A 22,669-nucleotide genomic window follows, 5' to 3' on the forward strand; every position below is an offset into this window, starting at 1 on the left:
TCCCCAGCAATGGGCCACACTCACTGTGCTGGGTAGGATGCAGCAATAAGCCACAGATCTGAGCACTGAATGACCACACCATTTGCCCCAACCAGACCAACACCAGCCCTCATGGGCAGCCTCTCCACACTAAGCCATGGGACAATTCATTGCTGTGGGACTGCTGCCAGGGAGAAGTGGTTTGCACCAGGTTCCTGGCACAACATTGGCAGGCCAAGCAGATATCTTTTTCTTTTCAAAGTACAGAGAGGTACCTACCTGTGAGTGTTTGGCCTGAAGGACCAAGGGGGCCATAACAACTCAACAGGATAGCCCTAAGCAAGGTACCAGTGTATCTGAAATTACTATGTATTTTCATACAGGGTGAGTAGGGTCAGAGAAGGCACATACAAGATTGTATCAAAGGGGACGTGACATCAATTTCCTCTCTTAACGTTGCTCGCATATTGTTTGAGAAACAGTTGCTGGACTGGGTCTTGAGCAGCACTGCTTTTGATTTGGAGTGACAAATCAACTTTTGGACATTTGAGAAACTTTACTGAGTGCTCAAAGTCTTTAGGTTGCAATTCAGCTAGATATTCTCCAAGGAGTTTGAAGGCGAGTCTAAGTACCAGGAAATGGAATGGAAAGGGCAGAGTGAGGTATGCAAGGTTTCATAATAACTCGCTCGAAATAAGAGATCCAAAAGAGTCGTTAAAAAACATGAAATGTCAGTTGGAAGGTGAATTCTAGTCCCAAAAATGGGTGAGTTGGGATTGGTTGAGAGTTAAGATTTAGAAGTCTAAAGCCTGCTCCAACACTTTGCATGATAAGGTTAGATTTAACCTATTATCCAGGTTGAACCCTGGTCTAAACAGTTTGCAGGGCCTCGGTGAACTCAATGTTAAAACAAGGTGGCTGAACAGTACTGCCTGTGCAATGGGAAGCCAGAGAATTTTAAAATTGCCATGAAATGATGAACTGTTTAATAAATAAAAATAATAATATTAATTTAATTTTAGGAGCTCTTTGAAAGATGAGAAATTACTTGAGACTTCGGGGGAAAAATAATGAAAATAACTAAAGGAAATTGCATTAGATTGCTTGGTAATGACGAAGTTCAAGTGCTAGTTATAAAAATGATACAGATTTTTTTCAAGTTGTAACTTGTTCTTTCCGTTCCACATATCCTTTATCATTCAGAAATAACAGCAGGTGTCATATATATATAGGAAAGGGACTAGTTTAGATAGTCCTGGATGCAAAAACTGTCACTTGCCCAGGCAAAATAGTTGATTTGCTTCATTATGTGCTGTTACTCTCTAATGCCTCTACTGTCATTACATTTAGAACAGTTGTTTCTAATTTATTGAGTTATGTGTCATGTTTTTGCAGTCTTCCAAGTGGAATAAAAACAGCAGGACAATCTTGCAATACTGCATTATCGTCACATTAACTGCACAGTTCCTTCAATGGCATTGGTTTAGTAGGACAAGCCCCCAAACTATGCAAAAAATAGTTCCTAGAAATAAATCATGAAACCTCAATTATTTTATATTGTAAATGCAATAGGCCACTCTTATGCATATGCACTGTGCATTTTAACTAGTCTTACTTCAAAGAGTGCTCTGTAAGACCATGCATTACAAAGGCTGTACCAACCAATCACTGCAATGCTGGCTTGGAGTGTAAGCAAACATATACTATAAATTCACATGCTATGTTTTAAATTTTGTTGAAATACTCATGTTAATTAACTTAAAAGTATGCAATGATCCATGTGATACAATTCCATTTGTTATACAATAGCTCTCGTTCTCACACACAATCTTCTAATGAAGCGAAAGTGTTTTATAGTGTTAAGACATGATTCAACATCAAGACTCAAACATATACCTTAAAAACTGACAACAGAGAAACACTGAACCTTCCACATAATAAAAATCGATTAAGTTTTGCACAGAATATGCATCAATAACATCACAATAAAAGGAGTAAAGAAGTTACAACTTAATGTATATAACAACTATGCAAGTTTCAACATTCAGGAGATGCTGTCATTTGGATAAAATAGGGTATTGGGTACACAAGTGGTCAGGACAGGTTTGGGAATTTTTTTATCCACATGGTTAAAATAACAAAACAAATTACAGACTTAAAAAGGGATTCTGATCTAATTTGTATTAAACGTTTCAGGTAAAATAATGCTTCAATGCAATTGAACATTAATATAAAGGGACATAATCAAAAGTTTCAAATTAAAAATAAATATGAGAATGATTGTTGTACGGAACTGTGGGGCAAAATTTGTGATGTGGGATTAACACACTCCCATTGTTTCTCATTGCAGCTTGCAGCCAGCTCCAACTGGTTTTGGTGGGAAAGTGCGAGGCATGAGATGGAAAATGACATGAATGGGAAAGGCAGGAGGTCTCGCTATGTCTGCCATGAAAGTTATCCATCAGGGAATTTCCATTCAAGGCAGACCAATGTTTTGCTGCAATAGAGGAAGACAGAGGTGTACTACCCATGTGCTGGAGTCAGAAAGTGAGGAGGTGGAGTTGTTATTTACAGTAAAGTGTTAGTAGTCTTCTTATCAATTAAAGACACCGCAATCTGTGTGTGATATGGCACCTCTGCAAGCTGTTCAGTTGTAAGGTAAGATCTGTTCCAAAAATAGCACAAGCACTATTATTTGGTGCAATTTAAACTGGTGTTAGTCACTTGTGCAGGAAGGGCTTGAGAGCTATTGAGAGAGATGGACTGATAAGTTGCCAGTGGAGGCAAATGGGTGCAGCTGCCCTTTGTGTAGATAGAGCTGAGCCATGCATTTGCAATCATGGATGTTGATTGGATCAAGTTACCTGAGCCCTAAAGCAATGTTTTAAAGAATTGCAATAATGAGATCCTGGAGTCACTCAAGTTATGGGTTGCACTGCCTGCTGGGTTTTGGAGGTGCCATGGATTACAGAGCACACAGACACAACCAGGACTGACAGATAAATCTCTTAATGAGGTGATTATGAGGGGTCAAATGCAATTGTTCCACTGTCTGAGCAAAGCTATGCCTAAGGAAGCACAGTGAAGACTGGTGACTGTCCAGATGATGTCAACAGCAGTGCTACATGCAACGTTCCTGTGCAGTGAGATTTCCAACCTCCGTCTCAGAATTATTTCCATGCTGCTGCTATTGCTTTTGTCATGCGTCACAGCTTGCTACACAAGGGAGTTCACACAATCCCCAAATGCAGAGAAGACTTCAAGTACTTTAGTCCACACCATTTGATCATGAGAAGTTTTTAAGGTTAAGGTCAATAATTATTTGAAAAATCGGGGGATTGCAGGCAGTGGGGAGCTGGAACAGAGGAGGAGTTAAGGCCTGGGGCAAATCAGCCATGATCTTATTGAATGGTGGGGCAGGCTTGATATGAGATGAGATATATTTATTAGTCACATGTATATCGAAACACACAGTGAAATGCATCTTTGTGTAGAGTGTTCTGGGGGGCAGCCAGCAAGTGTCACCACACTTCTGGCGCCAGCATAGCATGCCCACAACTTCCTAACCCGTATGTCTTTGGAATGTTGGAGGAAACCAGAGCACCTGGAGGAAACGAATAAGACACGGGGAGAACGTACAAACTCCTTACAGACAGTGGCAGGAATTGAACCCGGGTCGCTGGCGCTTTAAAGCGTTACGCTAATCGCTACACTACTGTGCCTGCCCAGGGGCTGAGTGGCCTAAACCTGCTCCAATTTCCCTGTTCTTGTGTAGAAACACCAGTACAATAGGCCAGGACATTTGCTTACATTGCAGTATTCCCCCAGCTCAGATATTCAGAAGTGGCTCTCATTTCCTCTCACCTGTCTATGTTCCTAGATGGTCCACCTTTCACAATAAGCATGCCTCTTGTGGGCACCACTCTTCATCAGCTCATCAGGGTCCCTTTAATCTTTGGGGAGTGATTCCCATGTCTTCCATCATTGCAGCTAGCATTCATTCAGTAGCAATACTCCCCTGAAGCTGAAGGAGTGTTGTGTGCATTTTGTTATGTCCTGGAAACCAACAATTTGAAGTTTAAGTTCTCGATCTTTTCACCAGTAAGGTTTAGGAAACCCATAATGTTGTTTCAACACCATTTAAATACACTAATGCAATTTCAAGCCACAGATGTGTTTTCCAGAAGTACTTTGGCCTTAATGACTGTCAACTGTGCCTGGAACCATTATTTTATTTGCAAAAAAAATCTCACTATGTTTAGTTATTACTGCATCGGTATTGATCCACCTACCCCAAGTCATCTATCATTATTTAGCATGATGGGAGTGTATAGTGTTGCAGTAGTGGCCCAACAGTGCCTCTTTGTTAGTCCACGGCTTCAGGCCAGAGGGTATGAGACCAGGTCCCCTACCGTTTCCAGACCCCTGCACTTCCCTGGGATGGATATGGAGGGCTCAACTTTCTGCCTTTCTGTACTCCTGAGTTGGGCGTCGAGGTCCTGATGACAAGTAAGTCCCAGATGGCCATGAGGAGGCTTCATTCTGGCAGAATTTGGCAGAAGCTTTGTTTTCCATCAAAGCTGTCACTGATTTAACTATTTTTAAATGTCCATGATGTTCACACAATCAAAATTCAAATAAACAAATTTTAAAAAGATAATTAAAATGCATTAAAACATTTAGAAATATAAAATGAAAGCATTTTTTAAAAAAATTGACCCTTACCTCTTAATCTGCAGCCCTTGAATCCCCATGGGGTCAATGAGGTCACTGATACTCCAAACGGTCTGTCCAAGACTGGGATCTGCTTTTCCCAAAGCAACTTTCCCAAAAGAATCCCAGAAGGTCAAGAGTTCAGTGGTGGAGTAGAGAGACAGACGCAGCCTTCTGAATGAGTGCATGTATGTCTGGGACTTGCTTCACTCTGAATGGTTATGATGGTGTGCTCAGTGTGGGGCATATTGTTTTCACAAGTGAGCTGGATGACTTACACAGCTTCCTCCTTCTAGGGCAGGGAGGTGTCTTGCCTGGGGTCAGTTTGTAGAGGATTTTGATGTAGTTTTTATCAAGATGATATTATAATAGTCCTGAGCACCCTTACCTCAAAGTCTAAGTAGTGATTGTTAGAGTCCCACATAGTCCTGTGTTGCTGTTTTGCCAAGAGATCTTACCATTTAAACCTTTCCAGGCTTTCAGCACAGGTCTAATAGGGGCAACATACTGGGAAATAAAATTTTTGGGTGAAACATTACATGAAAGCTCCATTTGCCCTTCCAGAGGAAGGTGCCATTAGAAGTTCATCCCATTGTCTCAACCAATGTTTATTTCTCAGTCAGAACTAACAAAATGCAACATCTGGTCATTTGTCTCAATGTCGTTTGTGCAACTTTGCTGTGCACTAATTGGCTGCCTTACTTCCATAAGTACAATGGTGATGACACTTATCTCATTGAACGAGATGATGTAAATGATGATTTGAGTGCAAGTACTGCCTTTCCTATTTGGTGCATGTTATAATAAGGTTCTGTAAATTATTTTGGCTTGAATTTTGTAGGCAGCTCAGCATGATGGTACTCACACAAAGACAACCACCTTCCTTTGTGCGAGGTATGACTCCAGTCAGTGGACAGCTTTGTCCTTGATTCTCACTGATTTGTCTCTCACCAGAGCTCCTTGATGATACCTCAGGCAATACTGCCTTGATGTTAAGGGCAGTCACTGACTTCAGCCCAGTTTGGATCATTCGTGTGATGCAGTACAGAGTCAAGTGACTCTGAACTCCAAACTGAGCATTGGGGAGCACCTGATAGAACTGACAATGAGATATACTGCATCTTCCGTTTGATGCTTGTGTTATGACTGCACTGGAAAAGGACATCTAGAGTCACAGCTATTTCTAATGTTAAAATCTTCAGCAGTCAAGAGCACAGTTTCAGCACTACATCTGGATCTTGTCCAATCCCATTGTCTTTATTGTATCCAGTGGTCTCGGCCATTGTTCGTATCTGAAGACTGTCTTCTCTATTGAGATTTCAGGTGGATTTTCTACTCAGCACTTTAGACTGACGATATTCACAAGTGCTTCATCCTTGTGTTTGGTACTCACATGCTGGAATCCATCATCACTGAATGGATGTCCTTGGAGTCTCCTCCTCCTACTCGCTATTTAATTGTCCAAACCATCATTGACTGGATATGGTAGGATTACACATCTTTGTTCTTGATCCATGGGTCACCTTACCTGTGTCAATTCCATATTGCTTTCTCTGTTTAGCTTGCTCATAGTCCTGTGTTGCAGTTTTGCCAAGATGGGACCTCAACTTAGGTACATTTGGTACTGCCCATGGCATGCCTTGTTCATGATGTCATGGGTAAATAAGGAATGTATAATATAATATAATAATATAAAATAAAATAAATAAGTAAATAAAGCCAAGCCATGAAGTTATGGCCCACTGTGTTTCTCAGATGTGCAGTTCCTAGCTGGCAAACGTGCTCTGAATCCATCCTATTGTGCACACAACATATAGAGAGTGATCTCATTGTGAAGACAATGACTATGCGGTGCTCACTTGTGCCAATGTTGCCATGGACAGAGGCATCTGAAACAGATAGTCTAGTGAGAACAAGTTCAAGTAGTTTAATCTCTCACACTCGTTCTCTCACTACCTGCTACTGAGCCAGTTTAGCAGCTCTAAGCTTCAGGACTCAGCAAGTTGTCTGTGGTGGTGGTACTGAACTACTCTTGGTGATGGATGTGGAAAGTCCCCTATCCAGGGATAATTCTGCAGCCCTGCTGCTACCAAATGGATCTCAAAATGGAGGAGAATTGATTCAACAGCTGAGGAAAAGAAATAAGTGGGAAGAAGCATACTTGAGGCATATCAGCAGTGTTAAGTCACTGGACATTAGTGGCATACTACCAAGGCAGAGATAAAGAATGTCCAGTACCACAAAGAGGGATGGCACACACGTGCTCAGGCATACTCAAATGAGGATATTGAAGGGACAGCCTAAAGGAGAAGGCCAAAAGTTATATGATATGAAATGTTTGCTGCAGATCTGTCAGAAAGTACACCAGCAGTATCAAGGAACAGGGAGGAATCCTGCACCAAACTCGCGCAAGACTTTGCACAGAGCTTCAAACAGGGAAGTGGTGGCCAACTCACATTTGATGCACAAGTAGAAGCCACCCAATGTTTGAATGAATGCTCATCTGCTTCATGGAGCGGATACCAAAGAAGTTTTCAGCAACCTTGCAATTTGTCCTTCAACGGTTCAAGAGAATTCCTGAGGTTCAGCTGCCTCTATCTCTCGGCAAGACACCATCCGTGATGCACTCATGCCTAAAGATCCCGTCATGCCCTTGCTGTTGTCAGCTTGCTCAGACCGCTACTGCTCTCATTAGTCAAGAGTGAGACTCCCTAGGGTGAAAATTGTTCAGAATCATCCTACAAGACCATCTGTTGGGTCCTCCACTGAAACTTGGCAGTCTTCTCCCAGTCATGCAGAACCCAAAGGGAGAACACAAGATGGAAGCATGAAATCAGGCAAAGGCATGGAGAAGGCAGAAGCTGAAGGATTTGTGCAAAGTTGATTAGTTGCTGTTTATTTTATATCGTCATGGTTTAATGCATAACTTTATTTTGAATACCGATTTTGTCTTGGTTTTTATTTTGTCATTGTTGGCTACCCTGGCCTACATCATGGACTCTCTTATGGTCAACCAGAGGGGAAAGTTAAGGTGAGTATTATGATGAAGTAATTTACATGATTTTACCTCGTAAGGAACAATCAGTTAGAACTTGAAAGAATATCTATCTTTTGCAACTTTGTAAACAAAGTTTAATCTACTTCTAAAAATCTGTTTGCTGTTTTAAAGAAGTTCAAATGAATTCAGCAGTAACATTTCAATTATTTTTACTGTTAATATCACAAGGGTCAATTTTCATCACAAGGCTCATTTTGATGTGTTAAAATTATAACAATCTAACATTATTCCACTCATTTGCTGTAAAAAAAAAGTAAAGATATATATTTAGACCGGGATGGAATAGAAATGTCTATACAAGTGCAAAGTGTTGCATTTTAGGAAGTTAAACCAGGGCAGGACTTACACAGTAAATGGCAGGGCCCTGTGGAGTGTTGTAGGACAGAGGCACATAAGGGTACAAGTATATACTTCCTTGAGAGTGGTGACACAGGTAGAGAGGGTGGTGAAGAAGGTATTTGGCACGCTTATCTTCATCAGTAAGGGCATTGACTACAAGAGTTGGGACATTATTTACATTTGTACAAAACGTTGGTTAGGCCACCCTTGGAGAATTGTGTGTCATTCTGGTCACCTAGGTATAGGAAGGATGCCATTAAGCTGGAAAAAGTGCAGCAAAGATTCACAATCATGTTATTGGGATTAGAAGGCTTGAGTTATAAAGAGAGATTAGATAGGCTGGGGCTTGTGTTATTGAAGCATAGGAGGCTGAGGGCTCACCTTACAGAGGTATATAAAATCGTGAGGGGCATAGATAAGATGAATGTGCACAGTTTTTTTTCCCCAGAGTAGGGGAGTCTAAAACTAGAGGGTTTAAGACGAGAGGGGAAAAAATTTAAAGGGGACTCGTGGGGCAGGTTTTTCACACACAGGGTGGTGAGTATATGGAACAAACTGCTAGAGGAAGCTGTAGAGGCAGGTACAATCACAATGTTTCAAGGACATTTAGATAGGTACATGGATAGAAAAAGTTTAGAGGTCAAACGCAGGACTAGCTCAATTAGGCAGGTTTGTTGGCATGGATGAGTTGGGCACAAGAGCCTGTTTCTGTGCTGTGTGACTCCAACTATGATATCTCACCTGGGAGTGCCTCATGACATGCTGTTTGAATCTCAGTCTTCATAAAAATGCTTTATTTGGCTGATTGTTTATATAACAGATTATGATTTACTATAAAATTGATACATTTTAAAGACAGGATTACAACTTCTGCCTGAATAATAGGCATTGTAAATTGGATAGAAATACAGAAAGCTGTAAAATACTGTTTGAATATTAGATTACCTTAGTGGAGCAAGGAGCTTTTGTTTATAAAATATTAACAGTGAAACTACAAGTCTCTATATATTGCAGAAGCATCATTGAAAACTTGGGCAAAGGACCAATTAGCATGGTGCAGATCAGTAGCAGAATTAAGAGGAGCTAGAGAGGAAAGTAGTGGAACGAACTCAGATGCGGTTATAACATGACACCAAGCCTACATTTTTAAAGTTCACATATTCAAAGGAAGTATGAGTAAAAGCTCTTGAGTTAATTATAAGAAAGTGATGTGTTGATCGTAAAGATCAAATGACACTTAGTTAAACTTTCTTAACAGTTTTCAACATGATTTCCCCTTTGCCCATTTTTGACAAATTGACTGAGAAATTTTACAGTGGAACAGAACAAAATACATCAAAATTTATTTCTGTGTTTGACGGCAGTTGAATCCAGTAGAAGATAGTTAGCTATAAAGTACATCACAGGGCATCACAATTACAACTGTGTGTTCAATTAGCCTTTTTACTGTTCACATGCATATAATATATATTTACAAACATATGAAATGACAAAGAGGGTAAGACCAGCTGGTTCATCAAGCTGCCACAATTGTTTGATCACTTTCAGCTTCCAAATCTACCCTCTCAACTCATCCAAGTGTTCTGTCCAAAATCAGTGGTTAATTGGGAAAAATAGTAAGTATGTATAAGACAATTCCCAATAAACTGTTGAATTCTGCCCCACAAATGATTTTGCAATTATAAACTTGCTTTTACATAATTCAGTTTCTTCTTTAACACTCTGTCTTGAGAATGGAATCATGGACAGATAATTGTGGCTTTTTCTACTGAATATGTGGAAACTAGGTTCTTAGTGTTTTTTAATTAAAGTTTTTTGCTGTAGGAAGATGCATCACAGAAAACCCTATGTATGAAGAGTTGCATTACAATTTTCTTAAGGATTGAATATCAGACATTTAACATAAATTAAATTTATGGGGTCTCTGAAAGCACAAGCTGAAAATACTTGCAAGATCTCTAATCCATCAGATCTCATGGGAGCTGTTGTTATGCAATGGATAAATCAAAGAATAAAATTATGAAGAAATCATCAGCATGACTGAAAATAAATCAAATGTTAATCTATTTGCATTCTTCTTCAGTTCTAGTGTGTGTGTTTTGTGCTAAGCTTTCACATTTAAATATCTTTTGTGTACTAAGATCTACAATGATCACCTATATTCTGCTCATTAAAGACAATTATAAATATAGCCTTAAAATATATTCTGGAAGTACTTGGATAAGTTCAGCAAATAAAATGAGAAGTAAAGGTATACAAGTGATGGAAATCTCTATTTTTAATCATTTATTAGGTCTAAGAAGCTGACAGCTTTCTCACGGTGATTATAACCAGGCTGAACAGTACAGACACACCGAGAACAGCAGCAATTACAATGGCAGATATTGCTCCAGGTCCTAGTGATCCTGCAAAACAAAACAAAAATCTTGCATCAGCACAAAGGAAAGAATGTGAATCTCACTGTCTCAAGATGTCCCAATGTACTGTATAGTCAATGTGCGAGTCTCAGAAATGTTACAACACAGCAAAGTCTCACAAACAATGTGATTATGACCCTAACCCTCACCAAATGATATGTGTTTTAGGTGTTAGTTGAGATGTAAACACTGGTTTAGCTATTCAGATTATTTTTCTTCAAGGTGGTATGAGGTGATCTTCTGCATTCTTCTGTGAGGGCAGGTGTGGCAATAGTTTAATGCCTCAACCAATAGACAATGCAGCACCAGCTTGGTGTCAGTCAGAGCACTGCATTAGATTTTTATGTTCAAGTCATTAAACTTGGGCTTCAACGCTTTTGGTCCATGACTGACAGATAAAAAATTAGCTGAAATGAGTTGCACAACTTTTGAGGATTATAACATATGTGTTTTGATTAGTCTTTGCATTTTTATTCTTTTACATTCACATTTTCCCAGCCATAGCAGCTATAACCTATTCTATTCTTACTGCATTCTTCAATTTATGATTGTATTAATGCTGCTCTGTTGTACTGATGTGATGAGAGGGTTCAGAAGAGGTTTACCAGGATGCTGCCTGGATTAGAGGGCATGTGCCATGAGAAAATCTTGGACAAACTTGCGTTATTTTCTCTGGAGCAGCAGAGGCTGAGGGGAGACCTGATTGAAGTTTATATGATTATGAGAGCCACAGATAGAGCAGACAGTCAGGGTCTTTTTCCCAGAGTCGAAATGTCTAATACTAGAGGGCATGCATTTAAGGTTAGAGGGGATAAGTTCAAAGGAGTGTGCGGGGCAAGTTTTTTACACAGAGAGTGGTGGGTGCCTGGGATGGGTTGCCAAAGGTGATAGTGGAGGCAAATATGATAGGCATTTAATTACTAGTTTAATTAGTTCAGCACAACATCATGGGCCGAAAGACCTGTTCCTGTTCTGTACTGTTCTATGTTCTAAAAATGATCTGTAGGGATGGTATGCAGAACATAGTTTTTCACTGTACCTTGGTACATGTAACAATAATAAACCAATTTACCAATTTAAAAAAATGGACAGCAAGGAAGAAGATTTGACAGGGCCAAACTCTACCTTGAGTACTACAGTAATAGAGAAAGAAACAGCATTCTTCCCTACTATATGGTTCTCCTAACAGAGTTTGGCTTAAAGAAAACTTTCTTAATTTCAAATGGTCATAAATCTTCATCATTACAACTGAAAGAAATATTGCCTTTAGGAAAAAAAAAGGTAAACATATTTTGCCCTTTAAGGCAGGAGAGGAATAGAGACATGCATCATTTTGGTGGTGATATGCATACAATATACTTCTGTGTGATTACCATTATATTGTGGCAAATTTATAATGAAGTAATAATAGCCTTACAAAAAAAAATGAAGATAATACATTTTTTTTATAGCTTTCCTGTATGTATTATCATATGAAGAGATTTGTAAAGTAAGTTTTATTCCTCATGTTCAGATAAAGACAATAACTTTTTTCCCAGTCTGCCTGTCATACACATATACATATGAGCTGTTCAGCTTTTTAGGACCATGTGTAATCTCAAATTCCATCCAGGCTTCTGAAGTGTTTCAGATGATAATCCAATCACACTGGGCCACATTTTGGTGTGGCAGTGAATCCCAGTGTAGGCTTGCTCTTGCATGGTTTAGTTCTTTAGTTTTATCTCACAGGAAGCTCCTTAATGAGCAATGAAAAAGCAAAACAGCCTCAGCTGCTGGAAATCTGAAACAAGTGAAACAATATAGAGACACAAGAAATTCTGCAGATGCTGGAACCTGGAGCAATACACAATAAGTGCTGGAGGAACTCAGCAGGTCAGGCAGCATCTATAGAGAGAAATAAACGGTCGACGTTTCGGGTCAAGACCCTTCATCAGGACCGGAAAGGAAGAGGGCAGAAGCCAGAATAAGAAGGTGGGAGGAGGGGGAGGATCACATGCAGGGCAGGGGATAGGTGAGTTCAGGTAATAGGTGTCCAACTGAGAGGGGGAAGGTAGGTAGGTGGGTGGGGGGGGGGGGGGGAGATATAATAAGCTGAGAGGTGATAGGTAGAAGAGGCAAAGGGCAGTGGACCATGGAATAAAGAATGGGGGAGGGGAGGAGAGGAGATGGGCAGGTCATCAAGGCGGGGGAAGGGTGGGGGAATCAAATGCTCTCACCTCGGTACAAGTGACAATAATAAACCAATACCAATACCAGTCAAGGAAGATCGGTCAGCTGGGACCTGAGTGAATAGGTTGAAGAGTTAGAGTTTACCAGTTAAACTGAAGGTTAGGAAAGGACTGTCATGCAAGAGTAGATTAAAGTGAGGTTAGTTAATTCGACATCCAATCAGGTAAAGAAAGGTAAATAAAGAGAGGGAAAGAAAGATTGGTTTGAAGGGAAAAAACACAATCAAAAGACAAACAAAACAAAAATTAGAAGAGGCCAATTTTGTGACGAGCAGCTAAAGATTTAACACCAGTCTCAAAGAGGGAAGGTGCGGTGTGGTTGTAGCAAGTGTTGCCTGTTGTTCTGGGGAATATTTCAATCTGGGAGACATTCAAGAATGGCAGAGCATTTTGGAGAAGAACCCCCACTGATTTTGTACACTGCACTGAGGCAGGAGGTGGAACAGGGAAGAGATGTCCAGTTACTACTGACTTCCAATTTGCCCTCCAGACACAAAATGCCAATCCATCTCTATCTTGTTGTTGCCTGTAAGCTGTCAACCAGCACTCTCATCCACTCAAAGTCAACTGACTTGCACCAACTGTGCTTCAGCCATGAAGCAAGTACTGAATGCAAGCACTAAGACAGGCAAGCGGCCACAGAAGACAGATACAATGTAAATGTGCAAGAGGGCTTAGCTGATGTCTGTATGTTCTTTTTATCATGGTTAGATGTGTAAATTTGGTTTGGAATGTTCACTGTGCTGGTTTTTATCTTGGTGTTGAGCCCTAGTGGGTAATTTGAGGGAAAGAACAATGTGGAACTATAGGTAAATGAGGAATTGGATTATTTTTATTTGTAGCACAGTCCAATTAGTTACATACAGTTAGCAGGCTAGCTAACTCCTGTCCAGGCCTCCTCTTCCTTCTTCTCCTCCTCCTCCTTTCCCCCTTCCACTTATATCAAAACTGCTCACTATGAAACTAGTGTCATGATTTGGCCACTCCATATACTTTTGCCAGCATTGGCAACACTCATGCTTATTCCTCTATCAATATCACAGCCAGCATGATTCATGCCATAAATGTGCACATATATCAGATTGCAAGATGAAATTAACTGAGCATCAGTGATAGGCATTTTATGTATGCTAACTCTGAAGAATGTACAAAATAAGCTTGGAAATGTTAAATCCAGTTGCTATTAAGTAAAATAGGCCAGTACAAAATTACTCTTAATTAAGCATTAAATTGCCAATCAATGGTGTGTGCAGTAAAGTGTAAAAACATTGCATTAGCGCTATTGGGAATGCACTTCTCAGATTGAGGTTAAGCCATAATATTGAATTAGACAGGCAGGCCATATTCAGTAACTACTCCGCACTTAATCAGAGAATGATCAATGTTAATACTAAACTTCCAAACAGGAAATTGAAATTGAAATTGCAGTTGACCTGTCTAATGTCCATCACTTTAATGAGCAAAGAAATTCACACATACACACACACTAATGCATCCCAAAAGGACCACAGAATTAGAAATCATCAGATACAATTAATGAGAATAATAGTGAATTAGGCTCTCTCCAAATGAATTAAAATCAGAATCAGATTTATTATTACTGACGTGAAATTTGTAGTTTTGTGGCAGCAGTGCAAAAACATAAAAATCTATAAGTTACAACAATAAATAAATAGTGCAAAAGAAAGGAATAATGAGGTAGTGTTCATGGGTTCATGGATCATTCAGAAATCTGGGATCTAATGGGTTGGAACTTGATGGGAAAGACCAACAGTTCTGAGCCAAACTATCAGCATTTTAGCTGGAAGATCAGCACCTGCTGGTCACTCTCCATTAATCATTCCCTGTTTGCAGTTCAATATTGAACATCTCATTGGTGGACTATGAACTTGGATATGGACTATGGACAAGGATAACTAAAAGTAATCTACATTCTTTTGAATTAATGTTGTCCACAAACATCTTTGCATAATTAAAGGTATCTTTAAATGTTTTAATTTTTTCTCTAAATTTGCAATAATTTTGAATATTTTTAACCCATTCAGTACATTAAGAAACATTCAAAATCCTCGGTAGGCTTTACAATTGTCTAAGCTTAGAATTATAGCTTAGCCAGCTGTCGAAGGTTTTTTTTTCTGATATTTAGTGATATGATTTGTCCAGGACTGCATATGTGGTGGTGTTACATCACACAAAGTCCTGTTGCTGCACAGGGCCAGGGCACTTTGGATCAGGAAGGCAACAGGCTGGAAACGTACTGCACACAGTGACTCAGCCCTGGCATCACTCCAGATTTAGGATTCTTTAGTTTTAACCTTGACACAATTTTAAAATTAAGCCCCATCAGTACCATTCTATAGAGCTCAGCACACAGAAAGATATGAGAATACATCTTGTGGTTATTGTGCAGCACAGTAGCGTAGCAGTTAGCGCGACGCTATTACAGCACCAGTGATCGGGGTTCGATTCCCATCGTTGTCTGTGAGGAGTTTGTACGTTCTCCCGTGTCTGCGTGGGTTTCCTCCGGGTGCTCCGGTTTCCTCCCACATTGCAAAGACGTACGGGTAGGTTAATATGTGTTTAAAATGGGCGGCGCGGACTTGTTGGGCCGGAAGGGCCTGTTACCACGCTGTAAATAAAATTTTAAAAAAAGGAAGTGATGGATGTGCTAGACTATAATGGCAAATAAAGACAAGAAAAGACATGTTAATGTTGTAGCACTTGGTGACCAGCAGCCAATGTAGATCAGTTTGGGTAAAGGGAGAGTTGCACTTGGTTGGATATAGGATAGAAGCACTTGAGTTTTGAATGAAGCAATGGCTCTGAGGGTGGGAAATGGAGACCACCCTAGATTGGAATCATCAACTCTGGAGAAAATAGAATCATGGATTCTTCCAGCAACAGCGACCCAGGCTAAGGCAGAGGTGGAGTCAGGTGACTCTTAACTGTCACTCAACCACCTCCTCAGTTGCAGGGCAATTAGGGAAGGACTATAAATGCCAACATTGCCAGCAATATTGACATCCTGTGAACAAATAAATAAAACAATTACAAGACAGGTCTTTTTGTGGAAGCAATATAAGGTCAGAAGATCAGCACCACATAGGAGGCGATGAACATCAACAGGTTTGATTCAACCTGAGACACCTCAGAGGAAGGCTTTGATGAGAGGACAGAAGAGGGTGGCTGCCAAATGTGCCTGAGAGAGCATTGGCCATGAGGGAATGTTGGAAGCTGTGAGGGAGTGACCTGGTCCAAGTGGTGAGTAGCAGAAATCAAATCAAAATCTTTTTTTTAAATGAATAATCAATTTGGGAATTGGATCTAGGGATAAACATGTGTCAAGAGTAAAATAATTTATTAACAAATGAACAAAGTGATTTAACAAATCTCTTCATGGACGGGACATGCTGATGTCAGTCTCTTGGCTCTTCTGGCACCTTTACCAGTCTGGCTTACCTCTTGTACCATATCACAATCATAACAGCTGTTGGGAGCAACAAGTCACTTGATGTGGGTCTGGGATCAAAGTGTATTCTATTAAAATAGTCCATTTTAAACTCAAACCCCATTTCACATTTTACCTTTCTCCACAGGTTCCGAATCATCTGGATAATATCCATAGTCTGAGGTCATTGAACTATCCTCCAGATTGGGTCCAGGGGTGACCATCTCAACAGCACCTCCTCCTGAAGAGGTCTCCACAGCTTCACTGGATGGACCCAGGACTAGAGATTCCTGTATTTCAGATGCAAAACCTGGAAACAAAGATCTGCAGATAAAGTTCACTATTTTAAAGATGCAATCTCCTCCTGTGTCATACTTTCTTCAGGCCAAATTGAATTGGAAGCTATCACCGATTTTATATCTCTGCAAAAAAAGTATTTTTATGTTTTCTAATAATTCCAATGATGGCAATTACCTTTCTCTACGATAAACAGAGTGAACAGATAGAAAAGTTGCTCTCAAGAAACGTGGACCTCATTGGGATGAATCAGGGCTGAAAGGAAGAACATTAAATCTAGTTGCATTACCATGCTTAAATCTCAGATGGCCTCACTAGTTGGAGGTTTGCTCCAATTTTCACACCATCCTAACCTGGTAATAAATCACTGGTCGTTCGTTGTCACGGGGTCTAAATCCTGGAACTCCCTACCCTACAGAACCATTTGAGTATCTTCATCAGAGAGACTCTTGTAGTTCAAGAAAGCAACACAAGTAGATAGGGTAGTAAAGAAAGCATACGGCATGCCTGCCTTCATTAGTTAGGGCACTGAATTTAAAAATTGGGAATGCTTAATTAATTCTGCAGCTGTATAAAACTTTGGTTAGACCACACTTGGAATATTGTGTGCAGTTCTGGTTGCCACGCTGTTGGAAAGATGTCGAGGCTTTGGAGAGGATGCAGAAGCGGTTCACTGGGACATTGCCTGGATTAATTATAAGGAGAGATTGGACAAACTTGGATTGTTTTCTCTGAAGTATCAGATGCTGAGATGTATTTAAAATTATGAGAGGCTTAGATAGGGTTGATAGTCAGAGTCTTTCTCGTAGCAGGGAAATGTCAAGTACTAGAGCCATAGGTTTAAGGTGAGATGGAGAAAGTTTAAAGGAGATTTGTGAGGCAAGTTTTTTTTAAAACACGGAATGGTAGGTGCCTGGATCAAGCTGCGGGGGGAGGTGGTGGAAGCAGATACAATACCAATGTAAGAGAGGCATTTAGACAGGCACATGAACAGGCAGGAAACAGAGGGATACAGACCACTCAGGGAGATGACTTTAGTTTTGATTGGCATCATGGTCAGCAAGGATATGGTGGGCTGAAGGGCCTATTCTATGTTCTATGTAAAGTGGCTCATTACTATCTTCTCAAATGGGCAATAAAAGTTGGCCTTGTCAGTAATGCCTAAACTGGAAAAAAATTAGTCGATGATGGGGTTAAACTCCCTTTATTAAACTTGAGTTAACGAATGCAGGTTTTTTTTTCCTGCCTTGGTTAGCCTACACACTGCAGCTCACAAGTTTACACACTGGGCTTTCTTCAAAGGCACTTGCAACATGGGTGAGCCTGCCAGTCAAAGCACATCCACTAAAACATCACTGAATCCCACATTAACCATACATAAGAAAGTACACCAATGGAATCAGAGAAAGATACCATAGAAATAGGCTATCTGTCCTAAACCGGTCTATGTTGGTTCTACTCCACAGAAGCCTGCTGCCACATTAAAGCCTGCAACACCAGCCTCATTGTAACTGTCCATTCCCTTCAACCAAATGAATGCATCGTTTATTATTTCTTGAGTTTATCAATGCTCGTGTCTTCAAACACTCCAACTGGCAGTAAACATCAGATTTGCACCATTCTTCGTGGAAAGAAATTCTTTCTGAAATCTTTATTAGATCCATTGAGGCTATCTGTCAATTGATGTTGCTTTGTTTTGGACTTGACCAGAAACTGGAAAACAATTCCTCACCATTCACCATATTGAAAGCCTTCCTAATTTTAAAGATTTCTATCAGGCTGCTCAGACTTCCCTGATACTCTCATTTCTGGTAACCTTTCTTCAGGGCTGGGCAATGAATGCTGAGCTTGCCAGTGAAGTCCCACATCCTGAAAAATGGATGAATAACTTAACAAAAAAATCATCAACAGAGTTATCAAAACTTGATCTTTGAAAGGGACCCAATCATTTCTGTTTCTCGATATACTATCAATTAAGACACAAGAGACTGCAGATGCTGGAATCTGGAGCAAAAACGTCAACTATTGTTCTGCTCCAACAGATGCTGCTCAACTCCCTGAGTTCGTCCGGGAGTTTGTGTTTTACTATCAATGCATGTTCATAAGCATGTTATAACAATGAACTCTTTCATTAAAAAAACTTAATTCCTATGCTATTATGAAACAACAAGCAACAGGAAATAGATTAGTGTGCAAAATCATCACATCCACAGAATAATGCATGCTTAAGAACATACATGTCAACATAAGAATTAAGAACAGGAAGAAGCAACTCTGCCCCTTGAGTCTGCTCTGCCATTCATTAGGATTATGGCTGATCTGATCATAATCTCAACTCCTCATTCCTATCTCTATCCCTGGTAACCTTTCACTCCCTTGCTTTATCTAGAATCTATCTACCTTTGGCTTTAAAAGCACTTGAAGTACCTGCACCACCCTTGGAGGAAGAAAGTTCCAAAGATTCCTGACCCTCTAAAATAGAAAATGTTCACCTTATCTCTGCCATAAACATGCAACCACTTATATTCTAGATTCCCCCACAAGAGGAAACATAAACAACGTTAACTTTCCAAGTTACAGGCTGCACCTGCATATGAGCCATTTGTGAATCATGCACTAGGAACCCAGACCCTTCTATTTCACAGAGCTCTGTAATCTCTCACCAATTGGATAAAATGTTTCTTTTAAATTTCCAAACAAAATGGACAATTTTATATTTTCCCACATTACACTCTATTTGTCAGATCTTTGCCCTCTCAAGTAACCTATTTATATCCCCCTGTAGCTTCCTTGTGTCATCTTCACAACTTATTTTCCTACCTGCAATGCACGAGGAGGATATTCAGCCAAAAGACCCGTATCAACTCTTTGAAAGAGCTATATAATTAGTTCCATGTCTCTGTTCCTTCTTTCTTGCCCTTTCTTTCATTTATTTGTTTGAGGAGGAAAATGGAAGTCAGCTGAAATGATTTCCACAGAGAAATTTCAGTGCATCTTCAGTGCAGTGATCAGAGCAAATGGTTTACTTAGTACACTCAAGAAAAGTAAACCTGTAGGAGGTTACTCTTTAATGTAAAATCAATGTCTGTGGTTCACTGAAACATTGGCACAGACAACAAAAGCCATCAAGCATCACTGCTGATCCTGCAAGTGCCCTATTTCACCTGGCACACAGCATGGAGCTGTAGCTGAAACATCAATTTATAAAAATCATGTTTATTTTGTTAGAAAGAGAAACATCTGCAATTTTGAGGATATTTCTGGAACAAACATAAAAATATTTCAACTCATCTACTACATGATCTACATTGCAAAAGATCTAGGAAGGAACTATTGCTGTGAGATAAGCAGAGAAAAACAGGATATTGGCACTTTATCATTTGGCTTGTCTTCTGTAAAAGAAAATGCCTTCTTGTTCAATGAACCAAGTACCACAGAAAATCCTCAAATTTCTACGAATGTGACAAAGTGGCTATTTTGATCATGAATAAGTTGTAATAAGTGAATACTGTGTGTTCCAATGGTGACTTTATCTTCCTGAATGCAAAGTGAATAATGTTATTCTGAGTTTTATGTATTTGTAGTTGAATTGCCTCAGACTGAAATTTTATTTCTGATCTTCTATTCTAATGTTCTAGCCTCATTTAATAAACTTCTGACAGCTGAGTCAACAAAGTGAGCTTAATGGCACAAAAATAGCATTCCACTTCCTATGCAGTGTTCTTCCTGACGGCTCCTAACCTTGCTAGCTGAAGAAATTACCCACCCTATTTTAAGTGACTCCTGAACTAGCACAGTCCCATAAAATAATGCAACTTGCATTAAATTAGAGAACGTCAGTGTTTTACCAGAGTTTAATCTGTTTGGTTGGACAACCTGGTCAGATTATTTACAGTCTGCAACGTGGTCAGCACCACATTATGGTCTTGTAGATATTCTAATGTGAATAAATCCACATTACTCTGCAAACATATCAAACTGCAGACCTATAAGATTTGTTATCTAAAGAACCAGTTCTAGTGTTGTACAATTCACAAACATAGATTTCAACTGATCTACAATTTCTTGAGTAAGTATTTCTTGAATAGTAAGTCATCTGTGCTAGTTTTATCAAATGCTGGAAGCATTCCTGGAACCAAAGCTATCGCCCTTCAGTCAAAATGATCCATCACAATTTTCTTGCAGGGTTATTCAAGCAGAAACTGTTGGTCCCACCGGATTGAGGATAATTGGCTTGCATTTTATCTACAGTTTTATTTCCTTTTTGAGTTACCTGAGATGATGTTTTTTAATCACATTGAGGCAAACATGACAATCATAAATCCACAGAAACCAGGCAGTCTTCCCTCTTGAGGACAAGCTGAATTTAACTCGATTAGCTTCAAGATCAGACATGTTACACTGTTTTCAGTGAAGGATATTAAAAACAAGCATGGTTTCCTTCAGTGTGACCTCAATAAAAGGCCATATAGCACTTGTCCGTGGTAGCCGCCAATATTCGCTTACAGGCAGTCCCCAGGTCACAACAGGGTTGCCAGCCAATCTCACTGATTCGGTGAGTGAGCGAGTGAGTCTGATCAGCGCTCCCAGCTCTGCTCGACTCGACCCAGCTCCCGAAAGTCGTGGCTTGGAGGGGGAAGGGAGAGGGAAGAGAAGGCATGCAGAAGTGCCCTGTTCCCAACTAACAGAAGATGCCTGCAGCCCCGCAGCAGCTGGCAAATTCATCCCGCCAGTCTACCAAATGCTGGTTTGTACGTACAGTGTTTCCATAAGTCGGGTGTTCATAACATGGGGAGGATCTGTATTTGGTTTCTTTATAATGGAGCATTACTCAGAAAAGACATGAGGGAAGAAGTGGGGGAAAGGGTCTGACAAGTTTGGCTCCATTATGCCACAACAATTCTATTCCACAATTCAGAGAAAAGAAATAATCCAAATTTTTGTGTTCCTTTAAAAGTGCAGACCCTCCGGGATGGGAATCACACCTTATTCTGTTTCTCGATAGTGAAATAGTACCATCTGCTGGCACTCTTGTCTAAAGCTACAGAAAGTGAGATTACACAAGCCCACACTGTACAGCAACAGGAAGCCTGGGCTGACCACAGCACATATCAGAAATTCAGGAGGCTGAATGACGCCAGTGTTTGAGACTTCAGGTACAGAAGAGAGAGATTTGATCAAGCACTAGGTCATGAAATTGAAGATATATAGCCAAACTATGGTTCAAAAGGATACTAAACCCTAAGTGAATCATGGGCACAATGCCGCCTTATTAAAGGAGGAAGAATTGTTTAATCTACTTTATGAACATTACATCACAGGCGAAGTTCTGAAAGCTAGAAACAATGACTCAGTTATTTTGAAATATGCAATGTTTACATCAACAGGAGATAACTCCTGTTTATATAGGTTTAGTGTAATTCAAAGTCAATTTATCCTGGAATAAATCATGTTTCCAAACACTTTTGGGTCTCGATTCGTACCATTCGGGAAATTCAGCTGGGCACCCTCCTGTCCTGAGTCTTGTAACCCTGATGTGATTTCTGTGTCAGGGATGCAGTGATGGTGTCACTCCCCATGCAATGCTGCTATGGAGCTTTGTGGGGACCTTGGACCATGTTGTCCGGAGGGTTGCGCCTGTCCTGGGGCAACATCCCTGAACGGACAAGATCGATCTGGGAGAGCTATGAGGTAAGTGTAATACTTGATAAGTGCTCTGCCTTCCCACACTAAAACAGTCCCCAACACCTCGATCTCCAGCCCACCTCCCAACAGCCTGATCTGCACCCTCCCTGACTCTGATCCTCCCAGTCATTACTGTCATGTCTGAAATCTCCCATACACCCCACCACATTGTCACACCAACATACATCCTCAGATTCCTTCACTGCACACTGGCCTCCCCAGCAACAACCTCCCAGCCCCCAACAAGCTCTGGGCTCCAATCCCTACCACACATGTTGGGCAAATCCCTCCTTCCCCACCATTTCCAATGAAAGTGCAGAGCTGATCCATTCCCTCCCTCCTCTCCTTCCCCTCTCCCACTTCCCCACAACACGTGGTGCATTGATGCCTTGCTTCCCTCCCACCACAACACAAATACGAGGCAGATCCTTTCCCTTACTGCCTCGTCCCCATCTAAGTTCCAGGCCAATCCTTCCAATCCCTCTCCCATTCTCCACAAGTGTCA

General features: G+C 40.4%; 1 long non-coding RNA gene across 1 annotated transcript; it reads left to right on the forward strand.

Moving 5' to 3' along the window:
* The first annotated feature begins 511 nt into the window (after positions 1-511).
* LOC127571798 (uncharacterized) lies at positions 512-16,486 on the forward strand. The gene is made up of 3 exons (XR_007956516.1): positions 512-641; positions 2,330-2,526; positions 16,331-16,486. It is a non-coding gene; the product is annotated as an uncharacterized LOC127571798 (long non-coding RNA).
* Positions 16,487-22,669: the final 6,183 nt, after the last annotated feature.

The sequence above is a fragment of the Pristis pectinata genome, chromosome 6, assembly GCF_009764475.1.
Source record: "Pristis pectinata isolate sPriPec2 chromosome 6, sPriPec2.1.pri, whole genome shotgun sequence".
NCBI lineage: Eukaryota > Metazoa > Chordata > Chondrichthyes > Rhinopristiformes > Pristidae > Pristis > Pristis pectinata.